The sequence below is a fragment of the Dermacentor albipictus genome, chromosome 4 (genome assembly GCF_038994185.2).
Source record: "Dermacentor albipictus isolate Rhodes 1998 colony chromosome 4, USDA_Dalb.pri_finalv2, whole genome shotgun sequence".
Lineage (NCBI taxonomy): Eukaryota > Metazoa > Arthropoda > Arachnida > Ixodida > Ixodidae > Dermacentor > Dermacentor albipictus.
In genome coordinates, this window is record NC_091824.1 from 177,276,361 (window position 1) to 177,293,436 (window position 17,076).

Consider the following 17,076-nt stretch of genomic DNA (forward strand, 5'->3'; position numbering starts at 1 on the left):
CGTCTCTCGCAGGGGCAGTCCGGTTGTCTGGAACGCCTCCCCGCGCTCCCATTCGGAGGCTCAACTCGTGCGCTCGCTTGCCGCTGCTTAGCTACATAGCGGGGTCTCAGCTCGTGCGCTCGCCTGCATGATTTGTTTCTTCGTCTAGCCAAGCAACAGCAGTTCACCAGGCTAAACAGTGGTTCAACAACTAAAATAAAGGCTAGTATGCTTCGCATCCTGGGCTTAACCTTAGCTAAGCCACAGCCATTTTTTTCGTCCACTTTCAATTACAGTAATTTATAATTTCTTTATTTCAATTAATAAATACAAGTAATTTCCCCTGTGTTGTCCTTGGTATCTTTGTTGGCTTCTTATGATATGATTAATAAAAAATTGGGCCCCTCCGTTAGTTCCCTTTCTTCTCGTTGTTCACGTTATATGGAATTCGACACGCATTCGCCGGTTACCCGCGGTGCCGCCGCCGAAGTAATATACCGCGTGTTCCAGCTAGCGTTAGCGAAGCTGTTCAACGAAAAAATAATTAAAAAAAACACGGTGCAAGATACCATTATACAATGTACACTGTTTGGTTGTGTCAGGTCTGACGACCAAACACCGTAGGTTTTAAAATTGTATTTTGCACCGTGTTTTTAATTTTTTTTTCATTGAAGAGCTTGTATAACGTTAGCTGGCACACCGTATATGCTAGTGTGTGCAAGTAAAGGTTGATGACAAATATCTAGAAGGACGCTGGCACCAGACAATCACCGAGCTGACGGCAGCGTTGCAGCACGGATTGGGAGAGGGCACGACAGGTTTCTCTTTGGATGCGTAAGTTAACACTGTTCTAGCTTGGAACGAGGTGTGAGAAGATGCTGGTACTGCCACTCCACAGTGGGAACGATATGATGGAAGAGAGACGGCATGTTGACGTGCCAGATGATTCTGCACCTGCAGTTGTAGATCTGAAGGTAAGCGTCAGAATTTTATTGTACTTTTATTTCATCGTTTACAAATGAATTAGCTCATACCTTTGTCCTAAACGAGATGCGCTTACTTCGACGTTCGTTCTCCCGATGTGTTAGGAATGACCTGCCGAGGTGTCAACATGCAAAGTTTCTCAGCCAGCTGCAGCAGCAAGGTTGGCATTCTCTGGGAAGCCACCGTCATTCTTCAGCCGAACGGCGACCGACTGCGTGAGCAGGACAATGCGCCGAGTTAGCAACTCTTCGTCGCCGCTAAAACTAAACGCGATCTACGAACAAGGTTTTGTTACTGAACTCGCCACCGGCGACCTGGTCTGCCGTGAGCGGGGGAGTTCCAGAGGGAAGATATTTGGCGGCACCTTCCCACGCGCCTTTCAAGACGTAGGCCCCGAGTTCTGCGAAGCACGTCTCACCTCGGTGTGCTGGCAGTGAAACCGGCAGTGAAACCAGTGCGCACGTGTGTGTGTAAGCCCTCCCGCTCAAAGCTGGCTCGGCTACGATGACTGTTGAACTGCCGTTTCCCCTCTCCTAGGGGTCTAGGGGAGCACGGAGTGTTTATAAGCAGCTGTTTGTCGGCTGCTAGTGTGTGCTCTGTGATCGTGCTCGTGGGCTGCGGGCTCATCAGTATGGTTGGCGCTTCGTGCTCGCATGCTGTATGCTTCCTTTCGCGTGCTCCTATTCTGAGCCACGCTGGACTGTCGAATGTATCTCTTGTTCTAATGTAAAAATATGTAAATAAACTCTGCTCGCCTAGTCCTGTCCTCCCAAGTTGCTCCCTACAACTGGATGTCAGCGGTGGGATCGCCCTCCGACAACCCTTACAACTGGTGGCAGCGGCGAGATCGTCCGACAACTCTTAAAGTGGATAGTTCTTAAAATGAAGCAATACCGCATGGAATTGTAGATTCTAAAGTAGTAGAATGAATTATTGCTGAAGTTATTGAAAATGTTTCTGTTACTTATCCAAATGCTGCTTGAACGGGGTATTTATACGCTCTGGTGAGCACAATTATTCTGACCAAGCAAAGTGAGCAAAAGCATACTGAAAAAAAATTCATTAACTGTTTTTGATTTCGCGATCATGGCAAGTTGATATCAGAAGTTTGAGGGCAGGCGTATTCGAAGTCATCTCCATATTGTTTAATACTTCTAAAGCCTTCGTGTTCGAAGGTACCCGAGGTCAAATTTTACACTCATTATCGCATTCAGAGGCAGGAGTCTCGAGACAAGAGCGTATCGTATCTGATTGCGGGCGGAAGGGAGACTCCCTTTTGCAAGCCGAGAGCATGAGCGCAGCTGTGTATCTAGACTGGCGGAATCCACAGGGATGGGTGTGTGTGTCGACACTCCGGCCTCTAGATACGAAATTATTGCCCTATATGAGCGTAAAATTTGATGATGAATATCTCGGTAGATAAACATTCTAGAACGGCCAAACAAATGGAAATTGTTTTCGAATACGCTTGTCTTTAAGTTCCTGCTATAAACAGATTTGTAATCGCGAAATAAAAAAAATTAAAAATGCTTATTGGTTTTTTTATTTACCTTGTGAATCTGCTCACTATGCTTTCTCGCGAGAATTCTGCGCAAGCTTTCGCGAAACCACGTGTATAGGCAACATTTGTGAGGCTTCTTAATTGAATATGTAATCTTGAAGGCCTAGTACATATTTAGTCTTTTTTTTTCTTCGGACGAAACTGATCAAATACTTGCTGTTATTTGAAGCGGTCTCTAGCATATATATGCAGCTGCAGTGGCTACTTTTCAAGCTCAAGTCTTGAACGTCTTGAAACATGAATGTCCTATTGTGAAAAAAGTTCATTATTTTCCCAGCGATGCGTCATCGCAAAACACTCAAAATTGTGTAAGTTTGTAGTACCTCGGAAATGACTTCAATTTAGTTGCTGAATAGAACTTTTTGGCAACGCCTCATATCAAGGACGCATAGTCTTCAGAGACCTTACTATTGAGGAACCCCTTCTGCTGTTTACTCGAGCAGGAAAGAATATCAATTATGCATCTGTGTGCTGGGTGCCAAAAAGAAGGGTAGAAACGAGCCCTCAGCAAGGTTTGACTCGAGGATGTCAGGTACGCGCGGGCACCTTCGTCAGTGAGCTTGTCAGAGATGGGTTCACCCACTGAGCCACACAGGCATTTAAATTCGCAAAGCACGTACGTCGGCGGCGGTAGTTAATTATGGGGTTTTACGGGCCAAAACCACTTCCTGATTATGAGGCGCGCTGTAGTGGGGGGCTCCGGACCACCACTACAGCGTGGACCACCTAAATCTAAGTACACGGGTGTTTTCGCATTTCGCCCCCATCGAAATGCGGCCGCCGTGGCCGGGATTCGATCCCACGACCTCGTGCTTAGTAGCTCAACACCATAGCCACTAAGCAACTACGGCGGGTGGCGGCGGTCGTAAAAACTGCAACCGAAAATGCCAAAACCGGGCACACGACTCAAGTTCTGCTGCATCTCTCGCGCCTCTGCCAATGTAGCGACGCGGTAGTAAAAGAGCAGCGACTACTACTGATTGGTTGCTGATGATGACCTTCGGAAATGAAGTACTAGCCAGGCGCGCTACATTAAACGGCCCCTCGCCAGGTCTGGCCATTTTGAGCTGACGAGCGCATAGCATAGAATGCGCGCTAACGATCGGATTTGCCAAGAAATACATCGCTACGCGCCGCAGAAAAGTCTGAAATTTCAATCCGAACGCCGTTTTCCCTCCCGCGACCGCGCTCCAAGCCGGACGGTGAGGTACTTGTTAATTGTTATTTTATTATTAGTTCGTTTTTTATTAACATCTGTTATTTGTGTGATCTGTTGCTTGAATTGACAAATTGAAGTATAGAGAAATAATATAGCACACAAACGGAATGTCTGCGTGTTTTTGTTTTACTTCGCACCGAAGCAAGAGAGAGGTGCTTCCGCTTCATCTGCTTGCTCCCACAATCGTGTAGTCACGTGCCCAGGTACCGAATGTTTTCTACCGTGTTCCATCGTGTGATCATGCTCTGCGATCCGCTTGTTATGGCTCAGTGCTCGTGTGGCGCTGAATTATATACCGCTAGTCACGTGTGCACAGCGTGCGTGCGCTACGAGACGATCGGAGCAGCTCGCGCGCGACGCCGTCAGTGCGCAGAAGACAAGTCCACTTGTGGAAGCCTCGGCATTGACCTTCTTCTCGTTTTGCTCATTGTCACGAATAGATAATGTGATTATTGAAAGTCGCACACGTCTTCGCCATAGAAGTTATTAGAGCGTAAAAAAAGAAATGAACGCCGACGAACGTACATAGTGCGGTTTCCACGGCTTATAATCACGATCGTCCCGTATACAAGCAAAGCAACTTCTCTGCGGCTGTGTTCGAGCGCGTCCGTGACTGGATCCATGGCTCGGTGGTGTATCTGTTCGGTCGAAAGAGTATACAGCACAGGTATGTAGCGTACCTGCAGCCAAAAGCTCTCGTAGCTTCTACGACATGCTCTCAGTCACGCGTAACTGACATAACGCTGATCCGCTGGCTGTTCGTACACGTCGCAGCCGTAAGCGCGAGCGAGTTATTTACAACCTGTCGGTTCTATAGCAGAAGCTCACAGCAGAGCGGCAGCCAAGTCGAAGAAACCATATTGCATGACAACCACATGTCGTCATATGCCGCGCTTCGCATTGAACCGCGATCTTCGCCTAAACACTTGAGATAAAACAAAATTCTGGAGTTTTACATGCTAAAACCACGATACGATTATGAGGCACGCCATAGCGAGGTGCTCAGGATTAGTTCCTACGTGCACGTAAAGCTAATTCACGAACGTTTTTTGCATTTCGCGTCCATCGAAATGCGGCCGGGATCGGGCTCAACTCGAGGTACCCAGAATTCAGTTTTCCCACATAACCGCAGCCGTCGCGGTCAGCTAGGACACGATCTTGTGACTCAATCACAAAACACCACGTTGAGCGACTGAACGAGAGTTTGCGCAGCATTGAAAGCGAAGCACGTTCGCAGCCCATTGGCAAAGTTTCGCGTTGATTAGGTGGCATCGTAGTTAAATGCAAATTTTACATTTCGCTTATAATTTTAGCCACTTTATGCTGCACACATAAATCTTTTGTCGACACGAAAAATCTGATTTTACTGACAAGGGGTTTATATTAGTTGCACCACGCTGTGTCATATTTAGCAGTTGAAAAACATGCTTTAAACACTATATCTTACAAATAAATCTCATGACCCCTTTCTAACGCGAAAAGTTTGTTTATTTAGGTTGGCACGGAGCCTCTTCTGTTCAATACCCTTCCAGACGACCGGAAGCCACTCGGGAATCATCACTTTATCGGCTTAAGAATAAAGAAATCACAGTTTACCCATAAGGGCGAGTCAATGAATGTGACAGCATCATGTTAGAATATTACACTAAGTGCAAGGCTCGTAGCTGTAGTGATAGCATGAATTGGACTAAACGTAAGCTGATTAAGTAAATGGAAACAAGCGGTTGTGCTAGAGTCGTCTGTTTGAATCCTACCATAAGGCAATTTCATTTATGTTTATTAAAGTCAACGTCTTTCTTAGCGACTTTACCACCGCTTTTCCGTATCGGGTACGTTTCAAATCTCTTTCCTGGGTCAATCCCGGAGGTTTTGCACAGCCGCGCAAATAAAGTTACATCAATCTCAGGTTTGCCCTCTGTTTTTGCTTCGCAATTTTAATATTTAAGTCTGATAATATTTAAGATAAAAGACATGCGCTGTCCGTGTTTTGTTTCATGTCGTTTGTTTGCGGGCTGCCATTCTAAAAATTCTGAGGACTAATTTTGTCAGGAATTCAAGGCCTGATATATACGAGCAACTTCAGTGATAGAATGGTGTGGCAATATAACCCACATATACCGCATGTCACATAGCATGGCATGGTATATAGCTTACGTATACCTAAATGTCTACGGAACCTCACACCGACGTCGACGACAAAAATTCACATGGAGTCTCCGTATAGTTGCTATCGCAATAAAATATAGTATTATAAAAACATCGTGCGGAAACCTGTCACCATTTTATTGCGTCTCTGTACGTCCCTTTTTTCTCCTGTGCTCAGCGTTCCAACCAATTATTCGGTCAAGTACCAGCAAATACAAACTTGTCAATTTTCTTGTCTTAATTTCAAATAAAAAATTATGCGGTTTTACGTGCCAAAACCACTTTCTGATTATGAGGCACGCCGTAGTGGAGGACTCCGGAAATTTCCACCACCTGGGTTTCTTTTATCGTGCACCTAAATCTAAGTACCCGGGTGCTTTCGCCCCCATCGAAATGCGGCCGCCGTGGCCGGGATTCGATCCCGCGACCTCGTACTCAACAGCCCAACACCATAGCCATTAAGAAACCACGGCGGGTTAATTTCAAATAAGTATGACGTGCTTACTGAACAAAACATACTGAAAATAGTGATCTAAGCAAATGTTATCGCCTGGTTTTGTTACACGATAGCATCAACTCTCGTTGATGGACTAACCTCGCCCGCGAAATGTGCCCGCTGCCTATGACGGGAGCCGACGACTGGCTGGAAATGTATGAGCGGGTGAGCACCCACAGCAAATGGCATCCCACAGTGAAGCTGGGAAACATAGTTTAACAGCGGAGTTGTTTAAGCTTTTGTTCCGCCGTGGAGCGTTACCAGAAAACTCAGTCCAGCTGTGCGCCGCCTCGCGTTGCCTAGCAACCACATGCGAGAGCACCGAGCCACGTAACCTCCTCGCACCCCGCACGCGTAGGGCGGAGTCGTGACGTCACAGGCGAGTAAAAGCTCGGAACAGCCAGCGCGGCGACTCATCTCTCGCCTCCTCTACACCATGCGCACTTGTTCCTGCCAACGGAAGACCGAAGAAAGAATAAGAAGTGGCTTACTAGGAGGAGCACCGTACTGTCAAGCTAGAAGCGATGCGTCGCCGCCGAACTGATCCGGAGCACCGCGCCGAAGCTGCGGCTGAGAAGATGTGACACCGAGCCGAGGATCCCGAGTTTCAGTCCAAGGAACGCGAGAGTAGGCGCCTGAACGCTCCACGTCCCCGAGAAAGTGATGCCGGCCTGCAACTGCTCGAAAACTTCCAGCGTCATGCCAGCCGAGACACGGTGGGTGCGAACGGCCGATTCCAGCGCTAATTTATTGTCATTGAGTTTGGGGACAGTTGCCGCGTCTGTGACCTACAAGGAAGCTCGGTGCGCGGCTCAGCGGGACCACGATCGACGAAAGAGCCCATCGCGCCGACAAACGCCGTCGCCGAGCCGAGAATTCCGAGTTTCAGGCTAGAGACAACGAACGGTGCCGACTGAATGCTCGGCGCCGCCGGGAATTGGTTCCGGGCTGCGCGTCACCGACAACTTTCAACGCCAAGCCCGCAAATCGATGGGCGGTGCGAATGGCCGCTTCCTGCGCGAATTCCTCGGCACAGAGTTCGGGCACAGCTGCCGCGTCTGTGAATCTCTCGACGGTGCGGTGTTCCGTGCTGCGCAGTACAGATGCTACGTGCACAAGAAGAAGCACGAAATATGCTCTGCCTGTGGCGCGTTGGGGCACCGCATGGACGTCTGCCCGGCGTCCAAAAACAAGACATGCCCCTTCTGCGGCGAGAAAAATCTACAAAACGCTCACCAGTGCTATCCCACATGCGCAGTGTGCGGAAGAAATCACCCTACGGGGGGTAGAAAATGTAAAAACAGCTTTCAGATGCCATACCTCTTTCGGGAAAGGAAGTGGCCGAAAGAACAAAGGCAGAATGGCGCCGGCCAACGCGTCAGCCCAAAGCCACCTAGAAAACGACAGACCCGCCTCCTCAGACAGAGCTAGAACTGACTCAGTCAAAAACTATGGCACCGATGAACCCAAAATACGTAATCTGGCAGTGGAATTGTCGCGAGTACTGCCGCAAACGGGGCAACCTTCGACCATTCATAAATAATGAGTCTTTCTTGATGACCTTTGTCTCGTAGTAGCAGGGTTTTACAGGCCGCCGAACTCAAGTAATTCCTTTTGTGAGAAACTTAATGAATTTTTATGCGCTAGCAAAAGTTATTCTTGGAATTTGATTCTCGGTGGCGATTGTAACGTACCGTCCATAAACTGGAACAGTAAATTCTCCGACCCCTTACGCAGCTCTACCGAGCCTTTTGTTGATATTATTCTTTTCCATGACATAACGCAATTAGTTACCGAACCAACACGGGTACAAGGGGAAACAATGTCTATTTTAGATCTTTTTCTTGTCAGCAATAGCATCCTTAATCGCAGTCCGAAAACGTATGCTCTTGAAGGTACATCCGATCATAAGATGGTAAGCTTATATGCAAATTTGAATTGCATAAAGAAACGCAAGAAACAGGTATCTATGTTACCGATTTTCGCGCGTTCTGATGATGTGAGTATACTGGGCCAGCTTGATATCTCGTTTTCACAATTTGTTGTCCTCTCTGAGTCCGGGGAAATTTCTGTTGATGACTTGTGGCTTTTCTTCACGAACCTTGTTTTAAGGTGCATACAAGATTTCGTACCATTCCGAGTGAAGTGTGTGCAACGCTCAAGTCCTTGGATGACCAAAGACATTGTACGCTTGGGACGAAAGATGGGAAAGAAACTTCGTCGCAGTCCTTCCGAAGATACCGTGCAAAAACTTTCCTACATGCGCAGACAGTTAAAACACACTATCAACAAGACTAAGGAACATTATCACAGTGTAACTGTGAAAAGCTTTCTTCTTTCGTCCGCGGCAAAATTTTGGCGTCATTTCAAACAAAAAAAGAGTCCGATATCGAATCTATGCATTGATGGTAGACCTGTTACGGATTCATTTGCCATTGCGAGTTCATTCAATGATCACTTCTGTTCAGTGTTCACGAAAGATGATGGCAATCACCCACACTTCACACTAACTCACGAATGCCCTGCCATAGGTGATGTATCAATAACTGAGGAAGGCGTTTTCTCGCTTCTTTTGGAAGTGGACAGCGAAAAATCTCCTGGAATAGACGGCATACTGAATGCTTTTCTCATTAGGTATGCCGAATGGTGCTCAAAATATTTAACCATAATATTTAAAGAATCCTTACGGCGAGCGGAACTTCCACATGATTGGAAGTATGGAAGAATTGTCCCCGTTCCTAAATCACAAGATCCATCACATATAGCATTATACCGGCCTATTTCTATTTTATGTACATGTGTGAAGGCACTTGAACATGTCATTTTCAAACATATATCGGAGTCTTGAAAATAACAACCTGATCGATTCCCGACAGCATGGTTTTCGCAAGAACTTGTCAAGGGTAACACAATCGCTCGAAACTGTTCATGATTTTGCCGCATCATTAGATAAGCAAAACCATGGGCAGACATTATATTCTTAGATTTCGAGAAAGCCTTTGATCGCGTGTCCCATCCTAAACTGCTTGTCAAAATGAAATCAATATTCAAGAACACTTCATTAATATCCTGGATAGAAGCATATCTTTCATTGCGACAGCAGAGTGTTTCCATCGACAGCATTAATTCCAGTCTGGCCCCAGTTCTGTCAGGCATACCATAGGATCCATCCTGGGACCACTGTTTTTTTAATTTTTATTAATGGCATTACTCAAGACATCAGTGAAAACTAAGTTGTTTGCTGACCATTGTATAATGTAATTCAGTGTCCGAATGACCAGGCTCTTCTAAATTCATCTCTATCTAAAATAGACCGTTGGTGTTCTGAGTGGCAAATGAAGGTAAATGAGAAGAAAACCGCATCAATGACAACAACAAGAAAACGGATTCCCCTACACTTCTAATGTTCAAGAAATTGACGCAGTCTTCAGTAGAGAGTTATAAATACTTGGGTGTCATGATCACGTCTGATATCAGGTGGAACACACACATTAGCTACATACAAAAAAAGCCCATCAAGAAGTTTGGGCATCTGAAACGTTGCCTACGTCAGTAGGCAGAAGAAATAAAATTACTGGCATATAAAACATTTATTAGGCCTATTTTTGAATATGTTTCCGTCTTATGGGACCCATTTACTGAGGTTAATATAAGAAAACTAGAAGGGGTCCAAAGAAAATCAATGATTCGTCTTTAATTCATACAGCTGGAATACATCTCCGACCTGGCTGCAGGAAAAAGCTAATTTAGAACACCTCAACTAAGATGTCATCGTGGTAGGTTGAAATATACGTATTTAATAAATCATGACAATCTGCGTATCAATAAGGAATTGTACATTCAGCAGGTGACTCCTCGTTCCACGCGAGGAAATCACTTGAAAAAAGTTAAAGAATTCGCCTTCAGAACCGAGTGCTTCAGTAATTCATTTTTTCCTCGAACTATTCGAGAATGACCCGCTCCGTGCACACATTGTCGAGAAACCCACCATACAGTCATTCTTAAGTGCTTTATAGTTCTTCCACCAGCCTTCGATTTTCAGCAACACTTATCATCTCGCGACATATGCTATGGTTCTCTCGCAAAATGCTTCGATAAGTGATGAATTACAGCAGTTTGTCATATCGTGCGACGCACATGGGCAGCTTGAATGGTCCGTATTCTTATCTAATTTTTCCTTGTCAAGCACTCTGTCAATATATCAGTGCACAATTTTATATCTGTAGCACGGGTTTGTATCCAAGCGACGTGTAAACTATCGGTCTTTCGCTGCTTTTCTGTGCGAGGTGCAGCCTTGTGTAATGTGTTCTTGTCTTCTTATTTTTGACCAAACACTCGGTCCTCCGGCCATACAAGGCGGCGAACGTTCGTTCATTCATTCATTCATTCTTTATTTACATCATATTTTACAAAATACGAAAGCCTTACTGGACCCATAGCCATTGGCTAGTCCCGGGTCCATAGTGAACTTAGGCTATAAAACGCAACACGCGAGCACACAAAATCAGCAGACATATTACATAATAGTAATATAAACATAGATAACTCAGACACGAATGTAAATATAACTCAGCGTTCTTTTATCCTCAACGCGCGCGAGCAACAAAACAGACATAGTACTTAACAATGACAATGACATTCACAACTTGAGCAATTGACATGTACAACTTAGGCAGGAATCTAAATTTAAAGTAGGTTCCTTTTATAGACAGTAATTTTCAAAAAAGTATTTTCTCACAGCAGACCTAAAGTTACGGGCTTCTTTTATATGTATTGGCAAAGAATTCCAAATAAGTACGCCGTTAAATTCCACGAGCCTTTTCCCGTACAGATTTTGACATGGGGGTAAATTAAAATACTGATTACTTGCAGCTCTTGTATTTCGTAACGGGATTTTAAACAAGGTAATTGGAAGTGGATTATTTTTTTCGATAATACTATGAATTACCTCAGCAATTTTCAATTCATACAATGCCTGCACTGGCAACACAGGCAATGAGCTATACAAGTACGTACTGGATTGTGTACACCTAGATGAGGTAATAATTCTTAATGCGCGTTTTTGCAGACGGAATACAGGCTCAAGGTAAGTTAGACAGGTGTTTCCCCATGAGTCAATACAATACGATATGTGGCTCTGAATAAAGGAGAAGTACAGAATGCGTAGGACAGGATATCCGAAACATTCACGAGCCTTAAGAAGAATATAACATCCGTAAGCAAGCTTAGAACAAAGGTGTTTAATGTGAGTTTTCCAGTGCATGTCTGAATCAAAGAAAATGCCTAAATATTTGTAGGAGACAACTTGTTGTAGTTTAATGCCACGTAATGATATGTCCAGTATTTCAGTATTGAGCTTTTTCTTCCTGGAATGAAAAACTGTATACTTAGTCTTAGTAAGATTAAGGGTCAGTTCATTGGACGTGAACCACTTAAAAACATTATCTAGTTCTGCATTTATGTTATCCTGTATATCGGGCAGACTGTCTCTAGTAAATAGAAGAGCGGTGTCGTCAGCATACATCAAAGCCTGTGAATTCCTAAGCGTTGCAGGGAAATCATTTATGTAAAGTGAGAAAAGCATGGGCCCAAGAACGGAACCCTGTGGCACACCAGTTAGTACAGTTTGTAAAGTAGACGTATAATTTATAAGTATTACTTGCTGTTTGCGGTTACTAAGGTAGCTTCGAAGCAGGTTCAGGATTTTGCCCCTAAGCCCTAGATTGTTAATCTTGTTCAGTAATATCTGATGGTCAACTGTATCGAAGGCCTTTTTTGTGTCGAGATAGACAACGACCGCAATTTTATTCTGCAGGAGAGCCGTATTAAGTAGGTGCGTCAGGGTGAAAACAGCGGAGGAAGTTGATTTCTGAGGTCTGAAACCGTGTTGGTGGGGGCTCAGTATATTGTATTTGGATATGAATTTGTTTATTTGCACGGAGAGTCGTTTCAAACACTGTGTTGATCACGCTAGTAATAGAAATCGGCCGATAACTTGATGGACTAGAGCGATCGCCTTCCTTATAAATCGGAATTACTTTTGCTATTTTTAATTCTGAGGGATATGTTTCGGAATCAAGGGAATGATTAAATAGGTGGAGGAGGGGACCCGCTAATATGTCAATGTTGTCTTTAATTAGCTTAACAGGTATTTGGTCAAGCCCAGCTGCCTTAGTTTTTAGCCCATTAACAACTGCTATTATTTCATCCACTGTGATATCCTCAATTACCATAGTATTCACCACTGATTGGATAAGCTGCGTACATTCGGTGACTTGAGGAAGTTGGTTTGCTAGTTGCGGTCCTATATTTACAAAATACTCGTTAAATTCATCAACTGTTTCCTGGTTAAGTACATCAGGCAATATACGCTGCTCTGAACGAAGCCCTACTGCACTTGTTACAATATTCCAAATTTTACCTGAGTTGCCCTGAGCATTAATGATAAGAGAAGAGTGGTATTCTTGTTTTCTTTTACGCATTAGAGACACCGACAGGTTCCTCAAACGCTTAAACTGGCTTAGATAATAATTATTGGTTTTAGTACGTTTCCACTTTTCATGCCATTTTTTTTTCTCTTTTAGTATGCGTAGGATGTCGCGAGTCATCCATGGGCATATAGGTGCAACATATCGACCAGAGAACTTGTGTGTGGTGCTCTGCAAGACGGCACTCTGGACAACTGTAAAGAAGTTTGTACATTCTTTGTTTATGTCTGTATCATAGGTGTCCAAGAAGTTTACTTGCCGCAGGTTCTCGCGAACTAATTGATAGTCAATCTTTTTCTGCCGTTCATGACCAGATATGTTCGCAGATATCTTTCCTTCGATTTTGACAGCTAAAAATATGGGCATGTGATCGGCTATTGGATCTAGGTAAGTTCCACCCCATCTGTTACATGGGATGTTCGTAAGCGCATGATCTATTAAAGTGCTTGAACTGCCTGTGATACGCGTTGGCTCTGTTATAAGATTGCATATGTTATATGACTGTAGAAGTAAGGTGCAATTGCTAGTTTCTCCAGAAACATCTATATTAAAGTCTCCTACAATCACAACATGGTAAATTTTTTTAGAGGTTAAGATTTCTATAATTGATTCAAGTTTCTCAATAAAAACTGAAACAGCAGCACTAGGAGGCCGGTACACCACACCGACCGTTATACCACACTCAATTTTGATAAAAAGTGCCTCAATTGTAGGGTCACTGATAGTCAGGGCAGGAAGGACTTCAAGATCAATACTTTCTTTTATAAAGAAGGCGACACCACCTCCTCGTGCCCTTGAAACTCTTGGCAGAGAGGAAAGTTTGTAGCCTGGTATAAATGGTGATTCTTTATCTTTGAGCCAGGTTTCCGTAATAGCGATCAAGTCAAAAAGAAAAGTGTGCTTTGATAGGTAGGCACTCAGTAAGTTCAGATTTTTTTAGATACTGCGCACATTGCAATGAAAAACTGAGAACACATCTTGGTGTTTTATTAACTGGTCAACTTGATCCCAACTAAATGTCATGATGAAACAGAAAGACAACGAGAAGATATGCACAAGAAAAAAAAGAAACTATACAATTTGAGCCAGGTCGCTATCACTTTCAATTGTCAATACAGTTGAGGTTTCTGTCTTCCTCATGAAGATCTTTCCTTGCGAAACCCAGGCAAACTTCCATTTTTTCTCTAGGCGCAGTTGACGTGCTTTGCTCAATAGTACTTAGTTCTCAATACAGAGATGCTCATTAACATAAACCGGATTGCATTCTTCGAAGCCAAGAATTCTTGTGGTAAGCCTTGCCTTTCTAGCTGCAGAGAAGAACTTATCCCGCACAGCACAAGTGGAAAAGCGCAACACAACATTAGGTCTATCCTTGTCCTTTGAACGGACGCGGTGCACAACGTCAATGTCGTCTTCGGAAACATCGACGCCCACAGATGTTGCCATCCTTTCCACTGACTTGCGCAGATTCTCACCAGGCAACACTGGTATGCCTTTTATTTCTACGTTCTGGCTCCTGCTGTATTGCTTGAGCTCGATAATTTCTTTCTTAGCTTCCAATAGTGCCTTCTGCATCTGCTTAATTTCATACTGGCATTGAAAATTCTGTGTTTTGACTTCGGTCACCTCGCGACGGAGCTCCACGACATCCTTCTTGAACTGCTCAAAATTCTCATTCATGAAACCCATAGCCCCTCGTATTCCCTCTAGTTCAGAATGGATATCAGTGTTTGATGTTCGCACGGCTGCAATTTCGTTCGTCACGTCAGTTGCGAACTTGTCAAGCTTCCCTAGTACTTCGCCTAACACTTTCACAACCTCTTTTAAGCTATTCGGTTGCTTTTCACCAAAAGCCGTGAGAACGTTCCCGAGAGTACCCATGTTTGCCATAATTCAAAGAACAGAGTGCACCAGGGAACCGCGAGTGTCCCGGCAAACACAAATTTGACGACAAGCAGGCAATAAGCAATACACTCGTTGCAGCAACAGCGACGGCGCGGCGTAATATTTCCACAAATAGGAACGGAATTACCACCAACCTAGATTAAGTTTATTTATTTATTTATTTCACGTACTTTCAAGGCCCGAAGGCGTTACAGAAAGGAGTGGAGTCAAAACAAGAAGTAATGCAGTAAAAAATAAAAAATACAAACAAGTATTAACAAAAAATTTACAAAAGATATTAACAAAAGGCATTCTGAACGGCGGTTTTGAAGTTAGTAGGGTCGGTGATGAGTGCGATTGAGGCGGGAAGGCGATTCCAGTCCGTGCTTGTCCTGGGGATGAATGAGTCACTGTACCGGTTAGTACGGCACAATGGCACCCCGATTTTAAAGCTGTGGTCAGTGCGGGCAGAAATATATGACGGAGGGGTAAGAAGGGTCTCTTTTAAAAGGGGGTTCAAGTGAAAAACTTTGTGAAAAAGGGAGAGACGGGAATATTTGCGGCGTGACGAAAGATCAGGTAAGTTAAGAGTTCGTTTCATTGAAGAAATACTTGCATAGCGAGAATAATTAGATAATATAAAGCGTGCACTACGGTTTTGAATACTTTCAAGAGAAGAAACTAATGACGACTGAGTGGGATCCCAAATGGCTGAAGCATATTCCAATTTGGAGCGCACTAAAGTTTTATAAAGGGTTAGCTTCAGGGAAGAAGGGGCAGAGCTAAAATTACGGCGTAAGTAACCAAGCATTGGTTATGACGTCATTGGTTATGACGTCATAACCAAGAAGTTGGTTATGACGCGTCTGTACGCCGCCGCTGCTGCTGCCAAAGTGAATGCGGCACACAGGAATGCCGCCCCCTCGATGAAGGTGATAAGCCCAGGAGTAGTCTCCGGTCAGCGAAAACAGATGGCAGCAGGCGTTAGTCCTGTTGCACCTGAAGTACTGGCCTTTCTTCAGGATTGGTAATGCACGAAGGCAGATATGTTCCGGAGCCCTTGCAATATGCTGGCAGCGCACTTGTCCTGCTCCTGCGAAAGGTAGATCAAGTTGGTTATGACGCGTCTGTACGCCGCCGCTGCTGCTGCCAAAGTGAATGCGGCACACAGAAATGCCGCCCCCTCGATGAAGCCGATAAGCCCAGGAGTAGTCTCCGGTCAGCGAAAACAGATGGCAGCAGGCGTTAGTCCTGTTTCGTCAACGCAACCTAGCCGCCTCCCGCAGGACGGCCTACGCACACAAAGGCACACACGTTCCAATATCCGGAGCCGACGTCAGAGGGGCCCCGTAGCACTCGGAGCCGTTCGGGGTAGCGCGTTGGGGAGTTTGGGAACAATAGTTGGCCCGCCGAACTCATTCCGTCACGAAGTCCATTTATTCACGCTGTGGCTAGAAGTTGGCGGCGAAGCTCCCGGTATCTTGCTCTCATAGTCGTAAGCGGGCGGCTATCCGGCACTGCAGGTGGCCATTCTTAACACCATGCACCGCAACTCACATAACGCAAGGAGCCCCATCCAAGCACAAAGTTTGAAGGGAGTTTCGATGGCGAGCAGGCTCGTCTCGGCATCTCGCGGAGGCCGCGGAATCTACGGAGCGAGCCCTTAGATTTCAACTTAGAAACTTTATGGGTATAAAGTTGTCCTATACTTTTGATGCGAAAGGTGCACTGACATTTCCAAAGTCGGGCTTTAGATTTTCAATTCCGGAACTTTGTGGGTTTATTGCTGTTATAAACATTGGACGGCAAAGGTGCAGTGACTTTTCTAGTGTCGTATAACGGACCATACAACGAGACAAGCCAAATCAACACACTATCACACAAGTTGGCAAAGCGCGCAGCGAGGTCCGATGAGGCGAAGCGTTGTGGTGGTTCATTTCTGCCATCATGTCAGAGAAAAGAATATCAACAGTTTTTTCACCTGCGCCAAAGCATCCATGTCAAGACACTAAAGGCAGCAAAGGTAACTACGCTCCCATTATTTTTGATACTTTGACTTTTACTCCCGACAACACAAGCCAGCCAGAGCGCATGCGTTTTTCTCGTGCTGCCCCGACCACTGCGCGGCGCACTTTGGTGCGCGTTCGCTTTCCTCTGGCCGAGCGGATTTTCGCCTGGCAAATGCGAAAAAGAAACAATGGTCGCTCACCGCCACCACTGTGGGGACTCGACGGATAGCAACGCGTTCCCTTGAGCGCAACGTTTCCGGAAAGTCTTGTCACTCGCCGGTGTAGGTTACCGAGCAGTACGCGTATGGTTC